Raw genomic sequence first — 15,275 nt, 5'->3', positions numbered from 1 at the left:
TTTTCTATCACCTTAAATCTTCACTCAAAAGTGTATATACAGATGTATTATACATAAGAGACAAATATTGTTCGTTTAATATGTTGGCATTATTACATTTGGCTCAATGCTTACATACATGTGTGAAAAGGAAAATGTACGAGCTGTGAAAACTGTGTCTGATAAAATGAAGAGTAGACTGATATAGTAAATATTCCTTTATTGGGTGAGAAAATCAGACCATGTCATAACTGCTTTAAGTCATACAGAATAGATATCAGAGCCTTAAACAGGCTGACGTCTGCTAAATGGGTCAAACTGGGCAGAAAGTCTACAAACACATAACATCCTTATAGAATATGATGTAACACTATAGATCAACTTAGCTCAGAATATATAAAGCATATAAACAATTACAGCAATATGATGCAACACACACAGCAGCTGCTGTAAGATTAGCATTTTGTCATGTTTGAAATATTAATCTAATATAATGTGTTTCTGGCACTTCTCCCCCTGCAAATTTGTGTCTTTGTCTCATTTTCTCTGTATCTCTTTGTACAACTTTATAGTGACAAAAAAAGGCTTTCTATTCTAACTTGCATGTTTCTGTCAGTCAGATGATTTCCATAGAGAAGCACTTTGCATCAGCAGCACCATGCTCCAGTGCTCTGGGAGAGTTTATAGTCCTGAGAGTTGAACACTGGATGACTGACAGCTGTCCTTCATCACAACAGAAGCCACAGAAATCCTCCTCATCAAAAACATGACTTTGATCTGCGTCCTCATCTGGACTCTCCTCTGCTGCTGCTTCACAGGTAAAGTCCAGAGAATCAAACTCCTCTCCTCTATCAACATCTGTCCCTCTGAAATGAAGCCCACAAAACCATGAAGCTGCTTTATGTTTTTGTCTCTGTGTCCTCAGAATCCAGAGGACAGATCACAGTGACTCAGCCTGGAGCAGTGAGCTCTGCTGTGGGAGGATCTGTGAGCATCAAGTGTACGACCAGTCAGGATGTTTATGTTTATAGCAACAATCAGCGTTTAGCCTGGTACCAACAGAAAGATGGAGGAGTTCCTAAACTGCTCATTTACTCTGCTAGCACTCGATATTCAGGGATTCCAGCTCGTTTTACAGGCAGTGGATCAAACTCTGACTTCACTCTGACCATCAGTGGAGTCCAGGCTGAAGATGCAGCAGTTTATTACTGTCAGAGTTTTCACTATCCTAACAGTCAGCGTGTGTTCACACAGTGAAAAACAGTCGTACAAAAACCTCCCTCAGTCAGACTGAACAGAAACTGAAGTGACTGCTGCAGCTGGAAGATACTGCAGAGACTGATACAGTTCACTGAGGACACACACACACACACACACACACACACACACACACACACACACACACACACACACACACACTGTAGATCTCTTAAACAAATACCATCATTTTTTGCACAGCAAGGAAAAGTTGGAGAAAGTCTCGAGAAACAATCTCTCATCTTGCAAAAATTATTTCTCTGAAACGAAGCTGACAAAACCATGATGTGTACGATTATGATAAAGAAAGCTGAGCAGTGTATTGAAAAAAGCTTGGCTATGACCTTTGAGCTCAGCTTGAAAATAGATCTGTGAAGGCTCTCAGTCATCCAGGTGCTCGTACTCTAAGGAGCCACCAAACCTACAAAATGTCTTTGGGGCAAGACTTCGTTCCCTCTCACCTACTCGAGGATGACAGTGTGGAAATAAGTGTGCAGTCAGTTATTAATACTCGTCTTCTATCTGGGTGTTGTTGGGTCTGTGTTTCCACAAGCCCCGCTGGTTTAGAGACTTATTCATCATGAAGAAAACGAGACAGTCAGCGATCGATCGATTTATTTGCAATGGAGGCCTCGTCGGTGTCTACCACAAAATGACCCCAACGACGGCCTCCGCTTGCTGCCTTTTATTGGGAATTGTGTGTGTGTGTGTGTGTGTGTGTGTGTGTGTGTCTGTAAGCTGGTGCCAGGAGTCCAGCGGTCCACCTAAACAAAAGGCTCTTATACTTAAACAGATACAGAGTAGGTGTCCTCCCATACTATATAAAGAAGGTACGACCTCACTCATGACCTTAGGATGTGTGTGCATGCCAGAACACTCTGGAAGAGTCTTTGCAGACTACCAAGGATCAGACCTCTATCATTATACAATTGATACCTCTAAGCATATATGATTATATGATAGAGCCCCTTTTTATGGCCTCTATCAACCCTCATCGCCTCACTTCAGGCATTCTTCCTGTGGGGGGAATACTTATGACTCCTCTATTGTCCTTTTTATCTCTGCAGAAAACCTTTCTCAGAAAGGGTATTGGATCCAGTTGTTTTACTGCTGTTATGATCCCACCTGTTGAATCACTTTAGCAGTCTTGTAGAAGTGGTCATGATGCAAATGACAACAACAATGACACAAAGGAAGACCCTCTTCAGATTGTCAAAGTATGCTTAGCACAGTGACACAGCATTAGGTGATGTTCATAGGAAATTGCCGTCGGTCATTCCCCATCACCACCCTAGCTTCTGGTTTCTGTGCTGCTCACAGAATCATGATGTCATCATTGAACTCCCTCTGTGCTGTCGATTGGAGCTTGGCACGCTCCCCTCACCCTCAGATGCCCGTCTGTAGTATTTTTTCTCTCTTACTTTCTTTGCTAAATGTACCTGTATATTGTTTATATGATCTAAATATATTAACAATGAACAATTTCTTTTTGTTCTCAGATCAAATAAAACAATTCCATCTCAAATACTTTTTTTCCACATAATGAAAGTATTTGTGTAGAAATTAAAACTCTTTGCAAGTAAATTATTGTTTTATCATATATCCTGCGTAATTTAAAATACGAAAATATTAAAACCATACTAAATATAGAAGAATGTATTAAAACTATCACAGTAAAGCTCCTGTTAAGTAAAGGTGGTATGAATAATTTGTTTTACAGAGACGAGTAAAACTTTGATTTTCAAGTCCTTTCACTCTAATTACCACTGGAGCAAAGCTAAGTTAGAAAATTTAAATGTAATGCAGGGTTGTAGAGTGCAACCAATTTGGTCGCAAGTGCAATTAAAAATAATCTCAAGTCGCAGCGGTACGACCAACTATTCGAGTAAAAAATAAATAAATAAAATACTCTCTGCAACTCTGAAACTCTCCCTGTGGTCAACAACCGACACACATTATGCTCCTATCGTGGTCTAAACCAATCAGAGATAATCAGGGGTGGGACCTCTCTGATTGGTCGTAGTTCAGATATTCATGTAGTCCGTCTGTACGTTTGAAAGTACAGGCAGATAGAGAGAGGTGAGTAGCTTGAATAAAGCGACATTGATTCATTAAATCCTAAATCGAGTTTTAAAAATAAATATATTTTCCCAGAAACGCCGGAATCTCAGGTTAAAGATCACAAAAGTATTTTATCAACCACCAAACAGTAAATGAGAGCAGGTAAACGGATTCCACACAAAGACACACAGCGTAAACACACAGAGGGACCCGACGCATCAGAATCAGCTTTCTCTGCTTTCTCACACGACGGCACGTAGACGGACACGCCATCGGGCTGAAAGCCGACAGCTCACTGATTCTGATGCGTCGGGTCCGCGCTGTTTACGTCTTTTTTTGTGCTGATTCTGAGCTGCAGGTTTTGTCTCTCTCCAAGCAAAATTGACTGAACCAGCAGCAAAAGAAGCAACAAACTATTCACATCTGATAAACATCGTCATGAATTCCCTCTTACTTTACTGTTTTGTTTCCACCAAGATAAAAATCACACTTCATGCACAGCTCTCTCTCTCTCTGTACTTCAAGAACAGTTTCCCGTCTCAAATCTCTATTTTCTGCATTATTCCTTCGCTTATTACCCACCAGTCTACCGTTGTTTACAGCGCTGTCAGCCTCTGTGTTTTTTTCTTTTTTTCTTTTACTTCAATGACCTCGGACAAGAAAGCCTATTTTCTGCTGTTCAATACTGAAGAAATGTAAACTTTTTAAAATTATGCAAAATTGCAAAATAGTTTTAAGATTATCTGCTATAAAAAGCCAGGCCAGGAATATCTCCTTCATGTTTCTGTTTTTTATTCTCAGTTACTTTGACACATGGACATTGTTAGGATTGATATTTTTTATATTGTCATTTGTGCTAAAATATATAGATATATAACCATTGCCTTTATGTGTCCTAATATGGCTATCATTATGAAGAAAAAGCCAGACAGTCAAAGGGGCTTTCTTTTGTTTACATTTACATCATGTACACTTATATAAGTTGGTTGGACTTTTGAGCCATGGGTGGACATGACTCAAAAATGGGGGAGAAGATCATAAACAACTTGATCCAATTTCCTTTAAAAAACTTTTTCTGCAGTGACAACAGGAAAGGAGAGGAGTTGTAAATGCAGATGATTCACCAGGTGACTCGATCACCCCACAGGGTGTCTACAGTGAGAAGATTTGGGGGTTTGAAAGGGGTCATAAAGAGGAGTGTTGACCAGGCTACAGCTTTGAAGATAGCTGGAAGCCACATGGACAAACCAAAAACCAACGGATGTGTTTGAATGCCTATGTCTGCATACATTTGGATTGTAGTGCATATTCTTTTGAGAACGTTGATTCTTGTTTTTGACTGTTGACATTCATTTGTTTCCTTGCAGGATGTAGTTTCCTGTGTGTGAGATGAATGAGAAGTAGGATAATTGCTAAGCACGTTTCGTACATGTATGAACTGTGAACTTTTGCAGCAGTAGGAAGTGAATGATGTGAGGAGCTGTGTGTGAATGAAGCCTATACTGAACTGTCAAACACAAGGGTGCATAAGTGGAAATTTAAGTACAAAGTTGACAAAAAGGGGGGACTGTTGGAGTCAAATTGTTAAATGTTGTCATTGTGTTACTTAAATGTGTAAGACTTAGTTCAAGCAGCATGGTCAAAGACATTCCTTTGTCTCTGACCACCTCTCCAGCCTGTTTGTTGGTGGGGGAGGCTGTAGTGTTTCATTATAGGGACATCCTATGTGAGGGTTCTGTTTTCTTGGTTAGTAAGCTTCCTGCTTTTATGACCCTTTTGATAAGCAGGAGGTCACACAAACGCACCACCAAACAAGCATACACACTCACATACACACAAACACAGTGCTTGTGTTCTCAGAATAAAAAGCTGCAAGGAAGGCTGTTTACTTGATGCTGGCTAGCAGACAGGTGAGGAGCGTTTAGCTCCAACCCTTGCTAGCAAGTAAAATTGCTGTTCATCTTGCTTCCTTGTCGTTAACGGGAATAAGTTTCTAAACCAGCAGGGCCTGTGGAAGCGCAGAGCAGCGATCGCGGCGAAGCTGCTCCTCCGGCACGGCGGCGGGATTCCTCCAGATCGCTCGCTAACACTGTGGAGCATCAGCAGTGAGTCACGGATGTTAAAAAGCGTCTGTCGCTCATACACCAACAGGGAGTGGGTTTTCCAAGCTAGCAGGGACACCACTAAGAACACAACAAACAAACATTGCAGAACCGAGAGAAAGACGGCGTGCCATAACACCCGGTGCCATCTCTGCATTCTTATGGCCAAAGAGTGCCAAAGCACTTTAAGCACAAGAACAAGATTGTTAGTTAATCATTTACAAATCAATATTGTCTGTATGGACAGCAATTTCCCCCCAAAAAAGGGCACATGTAAAACCGCGGTGTTAAGTGATGCGGTTGAAAAAGTGGCGCACCAGTGCAACCAAGGCAAAAAGTTATTCTAGAGCCCTGTAATGTTAAAGATAATTAGAACATGAAGCCACTGCTTAGCTTAACTGAAAACAATTCTGGGATTTGTTTTTTGAACTTTAGCATCACAGTTGAACAAATGAAACACCAGGAGAATAACAAAGTGAAGGATGAAACATCGACCAAATCATTTTAACAATGTTCAAGTTTGAAAATATACAGCTTAATAAAAACAGGATGACTTTATTTGCACAACAATGTGAGTTGCTAAGAAGGTTCGTTTTTGGTATAGAGGAGTTTATTTGTTTTGGATGTGAGCAATGCCAAAACAAGAAAACAGGTCCTTATGTTCCCCAATCTTCCCAAACAGAAAAGTAAAAGTAAACCAAAGACGAGTTTCTAAGCAATGCTCTTAACCAGGAAACAAGTGTTTCAACAAAAATGGCCTTTCACTCCTTAACTGCTGCAATGTTTACATTTTACTGTTTGACTATTTACACTGCACAAGTTTACTCTCACAAATTAAACCCTTTTTGGGTAAAAAAAAAGATGGAGGACCTGTACTACTGTGTGTGTGTGTGTGTGTGTGTGTGTGTCCTCAGTGAACTGTATCAGTCTCTGCAGTATCTTCCAGCTGCAGCAGTCACTTCACTTTCTGTTCAGTCTGACTGAGGGAGGTTTTTGTACGACTGTTTTTCACTGTGTGAACACATACTGAGGATAGTGAAAACTCTGACAGTAATAAACTGCTGCATCTTCAGCCTGGACTCCACTGATGGTCAGAGTGAAGTCAGAGTTTGATCCACTGCCTGTAAAACGAGCTGGAATCCCTGATTGTCGACTGCTAGTGTAGTAAATAAGACGTTTGGGAGTTTCTCCAGCTTTCTGTTGGTACCAGGCTAAACAGTGAGCGCTGCCAGAAACATAAACATTCTGACTGGTCCTACACTTGATGCTCACAGTTCCTCCCACAGCAGAGCTCACTGCTCCAGGCTGAGTCACTGTGATCTGTCCTCTGGACTCTGAGGACACAGAGACAAAAACATAAAGCAGCTTCATGGTTTTGTGGGCTTCATTTCAGAGGGACAGATGTTGATAGAGGAGAGGAGTTTGATTCTCTGGACTTTACCTGTGAAGCAGCAGCAGAGGAGAGTCCAGATGAGGACGCAGATCAAAGTCATGTTTTTGATGAGGAGGATTTCTGTGGCTTCTGTTGTGATGAAGGACAGCTGTCAGTCATCCAGTGTTCAACTCTCAGGACTATAAACTCTCCCAGAGCACTGGAGCATGGTGCTGCTGATGCAAAGTGCCTCTCTATGGAAATCATCTGACTGACTCCAGCACGACTCGTTTAAAAAGAGTTTTTCACAGCATATTTGGAATGTGACTCAACTGAACACTGTAGATTCATATACAGGTAACAAATAAAGAAAAACTCGACCCCTACAATGAAGTGATGTGAAAGCTGTGTAAATTTGAGCAGATGTGTTAGAGCTCACGTTTATCCTCCAGTATCATCACCATCATTGACACCGAATGTGGGGACATAATCAAAATCGTAATTATAAAACTTTTAAATAAAAAAACTGGAGAATCCGTAGCAAAGAGCACTGAAGGTTTTATATTCGGTGTTAACTCAACAATGTAAACAAACACTTTTTCAGTTTTCGCTCTTTTGTTGTGACATATCTCACTTTGTCACTGCAGAATAATGTCATGGAAATATAATCAACAAAGTCTGCAGACACGATGAGCCAACACCTTTTTAATTCCCAAGCAGTTGAGGGAGAGACGACATTCAGTGGGGCACTGATACGTGTCTCTAAAGATGAATAGCAGCCCTCTTTAAATACAGTCAAACAGAAGGCATTTCCACAGCTGTTGTCACACCCTTGACCCCTCCAAGAGAGGGAGAGAGTTTACAACCTTGTCTCCTCTTCCAGTGTCACATAGAGACTGCTCCTTGCCTCTTCCCCACATCCTCAAAGACCTGATTAACAAAAGACTTCACCACCTGTTGAATTCTCCCCCTCTGGGTGTCACCAACTTTCTCACGATGCCTGACTTTGTGCAATAGAGTAAAAGCTGAATGCTTCCCCACATGTGAACCTTGAAGTGACCCAAAAGTGATATTACTAAAACATGTGACAAATTCATAAAATAAAAGATATTTCCAGCACATTCCCACTCTTTGGATTACTCTGCTAATCACATCAATTCAGATTACAATTACTTTGTTGAAATAAAAGGATTACACGTCTTCTCCTGTTTCATATGTTAGGCTGTGCACTCTCTATGGTAATTCCACGCTGGTTGAAACTCAAAGAAAACATTAAGAGGCTCTAATGTCTGTGTCTCAATCTTGCGGCCCATGTCATCTCTACTTGCTGCCAGCATTATGACGTGAAGAAATATTTAAAAATATTTAAAAATTATTATTCAAAAAATAATTTAATATGAAGGCAACAGGCAGAGTGTTACAGGCATCGCCCTAAAGAATGCAGCCTCATGGGCAGTGTAGTCCGTGCTGCAGGGAGAATGGACTGCTGTACCTGTTATGTGTCTGTGAGCGCGAAGAGGGAGAAAAAGTAGGAGCTGTCATCGAGCAGAAACGGGAGCTGGAAGCATGTAAATATAATAATAACCACAGCAGCCAAGAAGAGAGCCTGACGAGCCCAGCTGGAAGTAAGCTGTTACTGGACACTGTGTTCGTGTTTTCCTCCGAAACAATAAGTTCTGCTGGAGCAGCCTTTCAACGCCTCTCTCTGTCTCTTACAAACTTGACCCAGACAACAAAGTAAAGCTAGTTTTCAGCTACGAGCCCGACACGAACCCGACGGATTAGCCAGAGGTCCCTTTACTACGGTTCGGAGCCGCGGACCTGTTTTATATATGCGTTTGCAGATCACTGCAAAAAGTGCAGCCTTACCTAATGTCCACCTACTGTTACTCATTTATATTAAGATGTAAAAATCGAGTTGTTATTGGTACGGCAAGTAGCCTTCAGTAACAGTAATAAATCACATTCATGTAGTTGTAAAAAGCATGATCATATATTAAGTAATCCAAAGTATTCAGAATACGTTACAAAATACATTTTGGGGCATGTAATCTGTAATCTGTAGTGGAATACATTTTAAAAGTAACCTTCCCAACACTGCAGACACTACATCACAAAACAGAAAGTGACCTGTTCAGGGCACGAAACCGAAGTCTTTCCAGCCTCACAGGTTGTCCTGTTATAAAAATATCAAATTAAAACAGAGATGAATGATTCTGCGCTGTGGGCATGTTTAACTTTTGCATCCTGTGGTCAGCATCATGCATCAATGTGAATCACTGCAAGTTTTTTTGTACTGAGTTTTACAAAACTCTAAAATAGGTTTTGCAAATTGTACCTTTCCTCTGATTTTTTAATGTCTTTCATTTTTGACGCCATGTTCAAATGTGCAGGTTCTTTTTTGGGGGAAAACTTTTCTATTCTGTCCTGTTGCTTACATGTAAGCGGATCTTTGATTTGCTGACAGGTAAGTTTCTAAAACTTCTTTCAGGATGAAGATTCTCTGAAACTCTGTTCATGTGTTTGAGTAGACAAGTACAACATTTCTTTTCTTCTTTTTTTTTAAGTGAACAAGAGGAAATCAGATTTTGTCTTACAAGGACGAATGTCTGTGCCTTTATCTTCAGACATTGTTTGCATGTTTTGTTGGCATTTGGCAACACTTGGGGTTATATCACAAAGTACTGCTCTGGTTTGATCATGAAACATTTTCATGCCTCTCTCAGTCAATGAACATGTTTTTGTAAAAGATTGCAGAAAATACCCAAATTTAAAAATCCCACACATCCATCAATGTGTGGATGTGTCCTAAAACACAAGAAAGAAAACATTTCCATAAACTGACTGATTAATTGATAAACAGCATCGACTATTTGATCCAACTACTTGTTGTTTTCAGTCAGATGATTTCCATAGAGAGGCACTTTGCATCAGCAGCACCATGCTCCAGTGCTCTGGGAGAGTTTATAGTCCTGAGAGTTGAACACTGGATGACTGACAGCTGTCCTTCATCACAACAGAAGCCACAGAAATCCTCCTCATCAAAAACATGACTTTGATCTGCGTCCTCATCTGGACTCTCCTCTGCTGCTGCTTCACAGGTAAAGTCCAGAGAATCAAACTCCTCTCCTCTATCAACATCTGTCCCTCTGAAATGAAGCCCACAAAACCATGAAGCTGCTTTATGTTTTTGTCTCCGTGTCCTCAGAGTCCAGAGGACAGATCACAGTGACTCAGCCTGGAGCAGTGAGCTCTGCTGTGGGAGGATCTGTGAGCATCAAGTGTAGGACCAGTCAGAATGTTCATGGCAACAACCATTTAGCCTGGTACCAACAGAAAGATGGAGGAGTTCCTAAACTGCTCATTTACCTTGCTAGCACTCGATATTCAGGGATTCCAGCTCGTTTTACAGGCAGTGGATCAAACTCTGACTTCACTCTGACCATCAGTGGAGTCCAGGCTGAAGATGCAGCAGTTTATTACTGTCAGAGTGTTCACTATCCTAACAGTCAGTGGGTGTTCACACAGTGAAAAACAGTCGTACAAAAACCTCCCTCAGTCAGACTGAACAGAAACTGAAGTGACTGCTGCAGCTGGAAGATACTGCAGAGACTGATACAGTTCACTGAGGACACACACACACACACACACACACACACACACACACACACATACACACACACACACACACACACACACACAGAGTGATAGAGTGAAAATGTTAATTTTGCTAAACAAAAAAGAATTTGGAAATTTGTATCTCATTCAATCAAATTTTGACCTTTGACCTCTGCTTCATAGCAGCTCAGATACATGTGAACCAATTCCTGAATATTGCTCATTATGAAAACATTTCTTAAAGAAAGAGAAAAAAACACAATAAATCACCAAAATCAGTGAGTCACAATTGTCTCCATAACTTATATAAATACTTCCAATAGAAACTTTAAGTCCAATTTTCTCAGGTTTGTAGATTTTTTTCTTTTTTGCTGTTCAATACTAGTCTGATAACTTTGTCTTTGACATTATGTTACAAATACCTATCTATATTACACCTGGCAAAATAGCACAATTAATATACAATGTGAAAACTACCACAGTACATACCAAAGTTCACTATCAGTCCATTTATTACATGAAGAGTGCAGTAATGCAAATATTTATTGTGATGCTTTCAGCAAGAAGGGAGAAACAAGTTAAACGTGACAGACAGTTTATGTTATGATTACAGTTGATTTTACAGTTGATGATTACAGATGATTACAGTTTATAATATTTACACATCACCTTGTTTTCATTTCAGTTTGACAGAAATATTAATATAAAATTTAAAATTTATGCAAACCTGGTTTAGTAAGTTTCCACTGGGAATATTCATATTACTATATGAATACAACATCTTTGTGATGTTAACATTCACCCTTATGCATATTTGATTTTTACAATCAGTGTAAACGTAATTTCAAATTCCAGTCTGTTTCCTGCACCAGTTATGTTGGTTACAGTGCTCCAGTACAAACAGTAACAAAAGCAGACAACACAAAAAGTAAGAAATAGCACAATATATAGAATCTATACATATATATAAGTCACCTACTATATATATAAGTAAGTCATGATCACTGTTTACTCACTATTGTTTTGAACCAATAGTTCCATTATTTAACTGTAACACTGCAGCATATATTAAGAGGTACTTATTAAAGCACAAAGTAACTAAACATTATGCCGGTAACACAAGTTCAATTGCTTGCAAGCTTCTGCACAGACAGCATGCTAATGCTAAACTAATCAAGAATCCAGGGTGATGTTAAGCTAAGTGAATGGATAGGATAGGGATTTATATTGGCGTGAGGGACTGTAGCCTATAAGTTCTTATTGTTAAATGATAGTTATGAGATGGTGTGTTTCAGGTGATTTTACAGAAAAACACCAAAATAATGTACTGCATTACTTTAAAAAGTACTCTGCATAATAGAATACTTTAAGATACCTCAACACTGATCATTTGACTCATTCTTATATTGTGCTTTTCTACTCCACCTGAGAACTCAAATTGCTTTATATAACAAGCTAAAACATGCTGAAACATTCATTAAACAGCATGCAGTGACTTTGCATGAATAACGGCGGTGTCGCTCAATATTCTCAGTAATAAAATCATAATCTCTAAGTTCTTATCAATTCCCCTTCGCACTTACTCTTTAACATAAACTTTGCTTTACTTCATGTATTCAAAGTGGCTTAATTCTACCGACTCATATAGACTACAGATAGCACACTGGTTTCCAATAAGAATCCTGGAAATCATTATTTAGAGTTTAATATTGACATCACCACAAAAGTAAGACAAACACTCGATGCTTATTCAATGTAGATTTTTTTTATTCTTTAAAACTTTAAACAAACTTTCAACTTTAAACAAAGCAATGAAAAATGAGAGAAGAAATTGAAAAAAAAAAAAAAAGCTACAGAATGCAGTGTGAAAGTAAGACCAGCATAAAAGTCACAGTTAGTCAGGTCAGGACTGGGGACACTGGTCTCTCATCAGTGGCTCTGAGACCAGAGTCTGGGAGCCCTGGGTGGCCTCACAGGTCACAGAGCCCACCTTCATCCAGTGGTCTGCAGGGAGCCTCAGGGTGCTGCTCCAGCTGTAGAGGCCGTCGTTCTCCTGCACCACGGGGCTCCTGCTCTCCTCCCAGCTGATGCTGCCACTGCCATCCACCTTCCAGGACAGACTCCAGTCTGAGGGGAAGCCCTTGTTGGCCACACACATGAGCGTGGCCTTCCCCTGTTTCAGCTCCTCACTGGAGGGACCCAGCACCTTCAGGGAGGGGCGGGCATCACCTAGGAAACACCAATCAGGTTAGAGGACAGGAACCACAATTTGATTTTCTCCGTTAAGAAGTTTCTGTCAGGTGTTTTTTCTGCTCCACCAGTCATTCACTCACACATTGTTTCACTTCCCTTTAAGAAACCTCTCATGCATATCAGCACAGAGAGAATCATCACACAGTTTGAGCTGAAATATGTTCAAACTACACTGGAAATAAAAGAAGCAGATGTGGAAACATTTACAAAAACTATTTTAGCTTCAAAGTCATCAGTTATCTATAACACATCACTTGTTGGAGATAAGAAACTTAATAGCACTACTTGAATGATGTGGATTAATTTCTTTTACTGCTTACATGATTTTAATGACATTTGAAATTATATCTGCTACAACAGAAACACCAGACGTGCTGCACACTGTCAAATGCCCATCTTTAACTTCTGGCAATAAAAGAAGCAGATATGGCAACAATTATACAAGATGTTCAGCTTGAAAAACCTCCGTTCTGTATAATACACAAGTTTTCTACTTACCTCATGTGAGTTTCAGTCATTTATTGTAGTGCTTTTATGATTTCTAAGCAAATTCTACATTTTTACTGACTAAGTAAAAGACCAGAAATCTTTATCTTCACTCTGTTTAACTTGAGGACAGTTACATTTAATTCATCTTAGAAACAGTGACTGTGATTTCAAACTAGAAAATAATCACAGGCTGATGACAGTTTATATTATTTACACAATGCATCGTCTTTATGTCAGAAATGTCGACATAAAATCGAATTAAAGCTGATGGAGTCAGCCTCCAGTGTATAATGGTTATAATATTACCTCTACATGAATACTTCATTGTTATAAAGCTAACATTTACACCTCGATGTAGTTTCTTTAAAAACATTATAATCTTACTTCCAACTTGCAGTCTGGTTCCTCCACCAAAAGTCCACCACAGTGATACAAACTCACTGAGCCGCTGCACAAAAACCTCTGACTGTAGAGACACGGCTCTCTGACTCTAACAGACTAAATTAAAACCAAAAGCACTCAAGAGTTAACCAGACATATATATATCTCAATAATCCTCAAGTCAACTCTGATGTTTTATATTATTTGTTAATATTGATTTTAACATTTATTCTGAAGCTAACTTTGTGTCTCCATGAAAATTGATCTAAAAACTATTTTAATGATTTTTGTTTTCTGGCACACTGAACAGAAAAGTCAAGATAACCACAAGAAAGAAATCTGATAAAATAAAAGAGGTTTAAGTTCGACTTACTTCCAACATCCAGTCTGGTTCCTCCACCAAAAGTCCACCACAGTGATACAAACTCATTGAGGCGCCGTACAAAAACCTCTGACTGTAGAGAGACACGGCTCTCTGACTCTGAAACAAACAAACTCAACTAAATCATTCACTGTTTGCACAGCAGCCATGACTCAGCTGATATGACTTCTTCAAATACCATCATAATAACATCGTACAACATTAGTTTAAATATAGTTTGATCCATAAGTTTTTGGACAATGACACATTTTCACAGTTTTACTGTGTACACCAACACAGTGGAATCTGACTCAAAGAACTAGGATGTGACTGAAGTGCAGACCTTCAAGGCCCACCGACTGCTCTGCTTTATATTTTGCCTTTCATTGTTAATAAACTTGCTCACAGCTACGCTGTCGTCCGTGCTTGCGTTTGGGTCCAAATCCTCCTCCAGACGATCTGCCTCCCAGATTGTGACATGCTACCTCTATCAGCAGTAACATTATCAGTAAATACTACTGCATAAAGTCCGGGGGGTGGTGCAAGCTTGGGAATCCACAGACTTTGTCCAGCAGCAGCGGACTACGGCCGCCCCGGAACAGTCACGTCAGCTTCTCCTGCTGGAGGTTTTGCCCGCCCCTCCTTAGGTTTTGCCCGGCCCGCCGGAGGTTTTGCCCGGCCCGCCAGAGGTTTTGCCCGACCCGCCAGAGCCATCGGCAGGGAGGAAGCGACGATCGCGCCACCGGCGCGTCACCCCATAGCTGGATATTAGGACTTCAGAATTGCCGGCTGTGGTGAGTGAGAAGGACCCTTTTTCTGTTTTGGACTGTGGAACAGTTTATTCAGGGGCTTTGTTTTGTGCAGCAGATGACAAGGAGAACTGTTTGTTGCCTGTTCATTCTCCTGCTCAGCTGTTTTTACCTCGTTTAGCTGCACAGCCACAAGCTCGTTTAGCTGCGCAGCAGCATTCAGCTCGGCCTCCGGTATCCCCGCTAGCCCAGTCATCTATGCCATCTCCGTCTTCACCGACTCCCTCTGTACGGGAGGCTGCGTCTGTGCCTCCGGTTTTGGACTCTTTTTCTAGTACGTATTTTTTGCAGAGAGAAAACACGTTAAAATTGCAACCATTCCTCAACAGCTGGCTAATTTAGAGACTGTTACTTGCTCCAGGGCCTCACCAGAGGTTAAATTACAGCCCTCAGCCGACTCTGGACCCCTCGAGGCTAAGAACCCAGCTGAGGACTGCACCCGGCAGTCGCTGCCTGAGCAGGGTCGGTGCTCCGCGCAGCTGCAGTCTGTTCTGCGCCCGCCAGAGGTCCCCGCACCTGCTGGTTCTGTCCTGCGCCCGCCAGAGGTCCCCGCACCTGCTGGTTCTGTCCTGCGCCCGCCAGAGGTCCCCGCA

General features: G+C 40.7%; 1 long non-coding RNA gene across 1 annotated transcript; it reads right to left on the bottom strand.

Annotated features, from left to right (window-relative positions):
* Window positions 1-12,134: 12,134 nt before the first annotated feature.
* On the bottom strand, window positions 12,135-14,236 carry LOC309699571. Its single transcript, XR_014274395.1, has 2 exons — window positions 13,516-14,236; window positions 12,135-12,618 (listed from the first exon to the last, which is right to left on the bottom strand). It is a non-coding gene; the product is annotated as an uncharacterized lncRNA (long non-coding RNA).
* Between the last annotated feature and the right edge of the window lie 1,039 nt (window positions 14,237-15,275).

This window comes from Aulonocara stuartgranti, assembly GCF_965226115.1.
Source record: "Aulonocara stuartgranti genome assembly, chromosome: 22".
Taxonomy (NCBI): domain Eukaryota; kingdom Metazoa; phylum Chordata; class Actinopteri; order Cichliformes; family Cichlidae; genus Aulonocara; species Aulonocara stuartgranti.
This window is presented reverse-complemented; position numbering and strand designations above follow the sequence as displayed.